Genomic DNA, 8,042 nt, shown 5'->3' on the forward strand with positions numbered 1-8,042 from the left:
CCACCCCCCACTCCAACAACACTCACTTTGTTTCCTGCGATTAAGAATTCCTCATATCAGTGAGATCATATGATACATGTCTTTCTCTGTTTGACTTATTTCACTCAACATAATACCCTCCAGTTCCATCCACGTCGTTGCAAATGGCAAGATCTCATTCTGAATGAGTCAGTATATTTAATTATTTAATTGGTATGCCATGTTATAATTTATATTACTTCATCTGGATTGATTTTGATATTGTGCCCTCCTATTTTGCACTTTCACTTTCAGGACGAAGTTCTTAGCCTATATAAAAAGCAGTCTCCTGTGGGCCTAGCTCCAACCTACCTACACACCTCCATTCAAACTTTAAATTGCAATCTTTTAAATTATTAAATATTTAATATTTAAACTATTTAAACCATTGCATATTTAAACTGGTAGTTCCTCTGCATTCAGTTTCCTAAATTTGAAATCCCACTCTTCCTTTGGTCCTCACTGCCCCCCTCAATTCCTGACATTTACAACACAATTTGAAGGCTTTCCCCCAAGCCCTTAGGGTAGGGCTCGCCAGCACCCTGTGTGTATCCCTATCACAGCACTCAGTTGCTGGTTTACGGGGCTAGTAAACTGAGTTTCCTGAGGACAGATTTAGTAACTTACAGTATTTGAATCTCCCGTAGTTCTACAGTACCAGGCAAACTGGAGGTCTCAATAAATGTGTTGGAATCCATGGAAGGGTGAGGTGGGAGGATTGACGGATGGGTCAGAAAACGAAATTTCAAAGCATTAAACTTCGTAAATTGTGGGGACCACCGTAGCTTAACTGCGTTGCGGGTGGGCAGAAGCGCCATAGAGGTGAGTCATGGGATGGCAATGAGGTCATAGAACTGTGAGGCCAAGGTAAGTCATTAACATTTAACATCTGCTGGCAAAACTGAGGCGCAGAGCAAGGAGTAGCAGGACTCCAGGGTCTCCAGGACCTGGAATTTGGTCCAGGCCCCACTTTTCAAGCATCAACCCGCCCGCAATAACAAGAGGCTGCAGAAGGGGCCAAGAACCGTCTGGGCCTAGCTGTCCCCGAAAATCCCTCCCTTAGGAAGGGCTCAACACTACCCTGCAAAGGAAGGCGCAACCGGAAGGGGCGGGGATCCACCCGGACGCGGAGCTTCCGCCACCATGGCTTCTCGTGGGGTCGTTGGCCTTTTCCTCCTCTCTGCTCTCCCCTTCTTGTGTCTGGAGCTCCGGCGTGGGATCCCCGATCTAGGTAAGTGTTGGCTTTTTCCTTCTGGCACTCACATCCGCGTAACTTTCCCATGAATGTTGCGTCGAGTTCCTGTCTCGCGGCCGCCTCCCCTCTGGGCGGCTTGGACTACAATTCCCAGGCTACTGTATCGCGCCCGCCTCTCTCTTCCGGCGCCGGTCCCCCGCCGGGTCTCCAGCCGCTTTGGGGAGGCCGACCGCTTTTGGCGGAGAAGGTGTCCCTCCAGTTTTGCGTGCAAGGCGAGAGGCTGGCGGGGAGCACAGGAATAAACATAGACACTACTTCCAGATGGTTTTGAACGCTCACAAGGGAATAGGGTGGTGTGATGTAGGCCTTCTGAGGAACTTAAGGAAATGATACGGAGCCAGAGTCAAAAACATTTCCAGACAAAAGGAATTGTGACATGTTAGAGGAAAAGGATGAAGACCACTGTTGATGGATCAGGGTGACTTAAGGGGAGAGTGGCTCGAGATAACATTCACGGAGCACCAGTTATAAGCCTAACTCTAAGTGCTGTTATCTCATCCACTCTGTATTATAACTGTGGGGGTGGGTACTATTATAATCCCTATCTTACACTTGAGGAAACTGACACGGAGGTTAAGCGCGTCCCTAAGGTTTTAAGAGTCACGGGAGGAGCGCCTGGCTAGCTCAGTCGGTGGAGCATGCGACTCTTGATCTCAGGTGGGAAGGATTACTAGATAGATAGATAGATAGATAGATAGATAGATAGATAGATAGTCAGTCCCTGGATTCTGTGGAGAATGTTTTGGAAGGAGCCTGTAGTGGAAGCAGTGAAGCAAGTGAGGCTCTTGAAGTAGGCAATTAGTGTTGATGGCCTGGACTAGGATGATAACATGAAATGTGCACAGATTTGGAATATTTACAAAGTAGAATCAACAGGATTTGTGGATGGATTAATGGAAAGGAGGGATTCAAGAATCACTCCTACATGTGAAGTTGAACAACCCTAAGTAGTTGATAGTGCCAGTGATAAAGGGAAAACTGAGAGGAAAATGGTGGACTTGCAGAGAATCAGTCCATTTTTGGATATGTTAGTCATGGGTTTACATGCATGTCTTCCTCTTTATGTTCACTTTTAAAGTTAGAGACCATGATGAAACTTAGCTTTGTATATTTCCTCTCTCTCTCCCCACCCCCAAAAAGTCAGGTACCCAGAAATGTTGCTGGAAATAAGAACTTAAAATAAAATGCTTTTTAAAAAATATCTGCAAAGTCCCTCTAGAAACCTCCTACTCACTCAGGCTGTATTGGAATCTAACAAGACCTTTATCCAGATGACATAAGGAAATGTTAAATTCACACTTACTTATTCCAGAATTTACCTGTTCCCTTGCCTTTACAGTATCCACTGTAATTTAGATTCTCTTCTACTTTGCACTAATGTTTGAGTCACTAGTCAATGAGAAAGTGGTTGCAGAGGGTTGCAGAGGGAATTCTGCTCACATAATAAGCTCTATCAGGAAAATACAGTTCTTGAAGGCAGAGCCTACATCTATTTTGTTTTTGTGTTCCCATCACTTATCACAATGTCTAATTAATTTACTTATTTATTTATTTATTTTTTAAAGATTTTATTTATTTATTTGACACAGAGAGAGAGAGAGAGAGAGTGAGCACAAGCAGGGGGAGTGGCAGGCAGAGGCAGAGGGAGAAGCAGGCTCCCCACAGAGAAGGGGGAGCCCGACGTGGCACTCGATCCCAGGACTCCAGGATCGTGACCTGAGCCGAAGGCAGTCGCTTAACCAACTGAGCCACTCAGGCGCCCCTTTACTCATTTATTTTAATTGTTTTTTTAAGTAGGCTCCACGCCCGGTGTGGGGCTTGAACTCATGACCCTGAGATCAAGAGTCAAATGCTCTACTGACTAAGCCAGCCAGGCGCCCCCAGAGTGCCTCATTTAATAAAGCAGGCCAAAAATTCTAGAAAATGCAGCTGGGCTTCTGGTAACATCTCCGTCTAGTTGCTGAATTTTTTTTTTTAATTTTTTAAATTTTTTAAAAGATTTTGTTTATTCACTTGAGACACAGAGATACAGAGAGAGAGAGAGAGAGAGAGAAAGCATGAGCAGGAAGAGAGGCAGAGGGAGAGGGAGAAGCAGGCTCCCCACCGAGCCAGGAGCCCGATGTGGGGCTTGATCCCAGGACCCCGGGATCATGACCTGAGCCGAAAGCAGACGCTCAACCATCTGAGCCACCCAGGCACCCCTAGTTGCTGAATTTTTTCACTTAGTTAACTCCTTTCTCCTAGAAACCTCTGTCAGTTGTGAACTGATGGTTGTTTACTTTGGTTTCTTTTTCTTTTTCTTTAACTAATCTCTACACCCAGTGTCGTGCTCAAACTACCAGAGTCTCATGCTCTACCGACTGAGCCAGCCAGGCGCCCCTACTTTGTTTTCTTGATATTCATTCTCCAAATATCGAGTAATAGTAGTTAAGTCTATTTTACAAATCATATGTCCCAGTGCAATGGCTGCAGGGCTAGTTACATGTGGAACAGTACTTACAGATACTAAGACTCTTAGCCAGAGCTGCTAATTGAATTCCTAGCTGGAAAATTAGAAATCCCAGATCTTTTCATTCCCCTGGGTTGTATTTTTGGACAAACACTGAAAAATGATTCCTACCTTTTTCTACTGTGTAAAAGCCTTCATTGCCATTTTTACTTGTACTTACAGCTAAATATATTAATGCAGCTTCCTCACATTTATTATTCTTTGAAGTGTCTTGCACATGGGCTCTTGAGAATAAGTACCAAAAAAATCAATTTAATAAAAAAATTTTTTACTTGAAAGATGTACACACAAATCTAGTTCTTTTATATTCCCATATGACATTTGCAAATTGCTTGCTTGTTAGAACAAAAAGCAGTAAAATGGAACATAAATCCCATAACTCACTGGTTTCTCTAAATACCAATACTGTAGGTATTAAATTACTTTTGTAATACCCTAGATTTAGTTAGGTGTTGTTTTGAACAACACTTGAACCAATAGCTAATGCTGGCAAAAGTTGGAGGACTGTGAGGCAAAACAAAACAAGTATTTCTTTCTTTTTTTTTTTTTTTTAAAGATTTTATTTATCTGAGAGAGAGTGGAGAGTGCACCAACAGAGGGGAGGGGCAGAGGGAGAGGGAGAAGCAGACTCTCCACTGAGAAAGGAGCCTGATGCAAGACTCAGTCCTAGGACCCTGAGATCATGACCTGAGCCAAAGGCAGATGCTTAACCGACTGAGCTACCCAAGTGCCCCAAAACAAGTATTTCTTTAAACAACTTTAAATTGCTATTTTTTAAAAGAATAACATATATATCAGTTTTCAGTTAAAAATGAAATATTTATGGGGCATCTGGCTGGCTCAGTCAGAAGAACGTGTGGCTCTTGATCTTGGGGTTGTGAGTTTGAGGCCCACATTGAGTATAGAGATTACTTAAATAAAATTTTTTTTAAAATAGATAATTAAAATAAATACAATATTTATCACAAGTATAGCCAACTATACTTCAAGAAAGAAAGATTTAAGTATGTGTATATATATATATATATTATAATTCCTTCTTTAATCTTTAATTGACTAATTACCAGCCCTGAATGTGATGATTCCTCTGTACCTCTGCCTGGTAACTTTTGAGAACTACAAAACTAAAAACTCCTGTAGAGTAGAAAGCATTTTTTTTTTTTTTCCCAAAGATGTTATTTATTTGAGAGAGAGAATGAGATAGAGAGAGCATGAGAGGGAGGAGGGTCAGAGGGAGAAGCAGACTCCCTGCTGAGCAGGGAGCCTGATGCGGGACTCGATCCCAGGACTCCAGGATCATGACCTGAGCTGAAGGCAGTCGCTTAACCAACTGAGCCACCCAGGCGCCCAGAAAGCATTTTTAACCCAACTTTGTATTTGCTCCCTCAGCATTTAGCAAATTGTATTACACAAAGTATAGGTACTTGTTACATTTTTGCTCATTTAATTTTCATCTTTATTCCTAAAATAAGACGAAATACTGAATTTTTACTTTTTTCTAGGTTAAACATGTATGTATATAGTAATTTTATTTGCAAATGACGGAATAAATATGCAGAAATAGAGAAGTACACAGTTCCTTAATTTAACTATGAGAAATATGAATTTCATGTTTCAGAATGACTGTTTTTAAATAGAATGAGAATTTGACAAGATGAGACTGTCACAATTTAATTCCCGGTGGGATAATTTTATTTCCTTCTCTGGGTAGAGGGAAACCAGAATTTATTAATTTTTGATAGTCATAATGTTTATAATGTAGCCAGTCACTTGAATTATACCTATATTTCTGAGACAGAAGCTATTCTAAAATTGTTTTCTGAAAACTTGTTCTGGTAATGACAACCATGATGGTTTAGCTCACAGAGGAGACTGTATGAAAAAAATGATAAGACAGTAACATAAATTAACTTTTACTATACCACTCTAAATAATCTTAATGCCTTACTATTTATTATTAGTATCAAGAAAAGTGTTTTGAATTTTAATTGTAATTTTTTTTTTTTTTAACCTTTATAAGGAGTTAAAGATCTAATTCTGTTGTGTGGTCGGATTCTCTTACTGCTTGCTCTTCTTACTTTAATGATTTCTGTGACTACCTCATGGCTTAATTCATTTAAATCGTCCCAAGTGTATCTGAAAGGTAAGTTTATTATTTATGCTACCCTTTTATAATTTCTACTCAAATTCCTTTCCTTTATTGGTTCTAGAACTTTGCATAATAAGAACCATTTCCTGTTATTGGTGATGTGCAATTTCAAGGTAATCATTACAACTTTTAACTTGATTTTTAATGGACTATAAATCCCCCCATTTTTTTTTTTTAAGATTTTATTTATTTATTTGACAGAGAGAGAGACAGCGAGAGCAGGAACACAAGCAGGGGGAGTGGGAGAGGGAGAAGCAGGCTTCCTGCCGAGCAGGGAGCCCGATGTGGGACTCGATCCCAGGACCCTGGGATCATGACCTGAGCCGAAGGCAGACGCTTAACGACTGAGCCACCCAGGCGCCCCTCCCCCAATTTTTTTTAAAGATTGATTTATTTATTTTTAGAGAGAGAGAGAGAGAAAGAGCACGTGCCCATGTGCACATGTGCGCACATGAGTGGGAGGGGCAGAGGGAAAAAGAGAATCTCAAGCAGACTCCTCCCTGAGCATGGAGCTCTACACTGGGCTGGATCCCACGACCCCGAGATCACTACCTGAACTGAAACCAAGAGTCTGACACTCAACCCATCACACCACCCAAGCGCCCCTAAACCCAACATTTTTATGTGAAATTGTACATTATCCTTATATATGCATTTGAAATGATATCATTTCGATGTTGATACATTGCAAATTATCTAATTTTAAATTGTGCAGTTTATTTTTTAATTTTTATTTTATTTTTATTTATTTTTTTAAAGATTTTATTGTGAGAGAGACAGAGAGCACAAGCAAGGGGAGCAGCAGGCAGAGGGAGAAGCAGGCTCCCCACTGAGCAAGGAGCCCGATGCCGGACTCGATCCCAGGACCCTGAGCCGAAGGCAGACGCTCAACCAGCTGAGCCACCAAGGCGTCCCACAGTTTATTTTTTTAAAGTTTTCATTTATGTATTTGAGAGGGAGAGAGAGGACAAGTTGGCGGGGAGGGGCAGAAGGAGAGGGAGAACCAGACAGGGAGTCCAGACTCGAGGCTCAATTCCAGGACCCTAGCTGGGGTCATGACCTGAGCCAAAGGCAGATGTTTAACTGACTGAGCCAGCCAGGCACCCCTAAATCGTGCAGATTAATTGTTCTTTGGTGTTTTCAGTTTATAAACTATTCAACAAATGGTAATCGTCTCTACCATTACTTTGTAAAGGCTTTTCAACCTAATTTATCTTTCATTTCATTTTGGCAGTTTTTTGTTTTTTTTTAAAGATTTTATTTATTTATTTGAGAGAGAGAGAAAGCATGAGAGGGGAGAGAGTCAGAGCGAGAAGCAGACTCCCTGCTAAGCAGGGAGCCCAATGTGGGACTCGATCGCAGGACTCTGGGATCATGACCTGAGCCGAAGGCAGTTGCTTAACCACTGAGCCACCCAGGCGCCCTTGGCAGTTTTTCTTTACACACTGCTTACTCTTAACTTTAGGAAACCATGCTTGTTCTTACTTTTGATAAGTAAAAAGTTTTACTTTTAATTGTTAAAAGCCCTTAACAATGTAAAAAGTGTTAGAAGCCAGGCCCCCTGGGTGGCTCAGTCAGTTAAGCATCTGCCTTCGGCTCAGGTCATGATCTTGGGGTCCTGGGATCGAGTCCCATGCCCGTGGGCTCCCTGCTCAGCGGGAAGCCTGCTTCTCCCTCTCTGCATATTTGTGCTCTCTCTGTCAAATAAATAAATAAAATCTTAAAAAAAAATAAAATAAATGATTTTATGATTTTATGTTTTTATTTTTAAGCAATCTCTACATCCAACATGGGGCTCGAACTCACAATCCGGAGATCAAGAGTCACATGCTCCACTGACTGAGACAGCCAGGTGCGCCCAGGCATGTTGCTTTTATTTATGGTCATGTCCAAGGGTGACCAAATGGTACTCATGTCTGCAGTGCAGCGTTCCACACTCAGGTGCAGTAATGAGCTTCCATGCCATGTCTTGGAGCTGCTGAAGCCCTATCAAGGGCCTACACTTAAAACACTTAAAATCCAACTTTTTTAAAATTTAATTTAATTTAATTTTTTTAACTTTTTTTTTTTTTTAAAGATTTTATCCATTCATTCGAGAGAGAGAGAGAGAG

General features: G+C 41.5%; 1 long non-coding RNA gene across 2 annotated transcripts; it reads left to right on the top strand.

Moving 5' to 3' along the window:
* Positions 1–1,025: 1,025 nt before the first annotated feature.
* LOC145720038 (uncharacterized) lies at positions 1,026–8,013 on the top strand. 2 transcript variants are annotated; one of them, XR_014142763.1, is made up of 3 exons: positions 1,026–1,249; positions 5,803–5,925; positions 7,704–8,013. It is a non-coding gene; the product is annotated as an uncharacterized LOC145720038 (long non-coding RNA). The 2 variants fall into 2 exon arrangements; XR_014142764.1 differs by lacking the exon at positions 7,704–8,013 and adding an exon at positions 6,691–7,662.
* Positions 8,014–8,042: the final 29 nt, after the last annotated feature.

Source organism: Leptonychotes weddellii, unplaced genomic scaffold (assembly GCF_054177405.1).
Source record: "Leptonychotes weddellii isolate Sample4059 unplaced genomic scaffold, ASM5417740v2 HiC_scaffold_9508, whole genome shotgun sequence".
NCBI classification, from domain to species: Eukaryota; Metazoa; Chordata; class Mammalia; order Carnivora; family Phocidae; genus Leptonychotes; species Leptonychotes weddellii.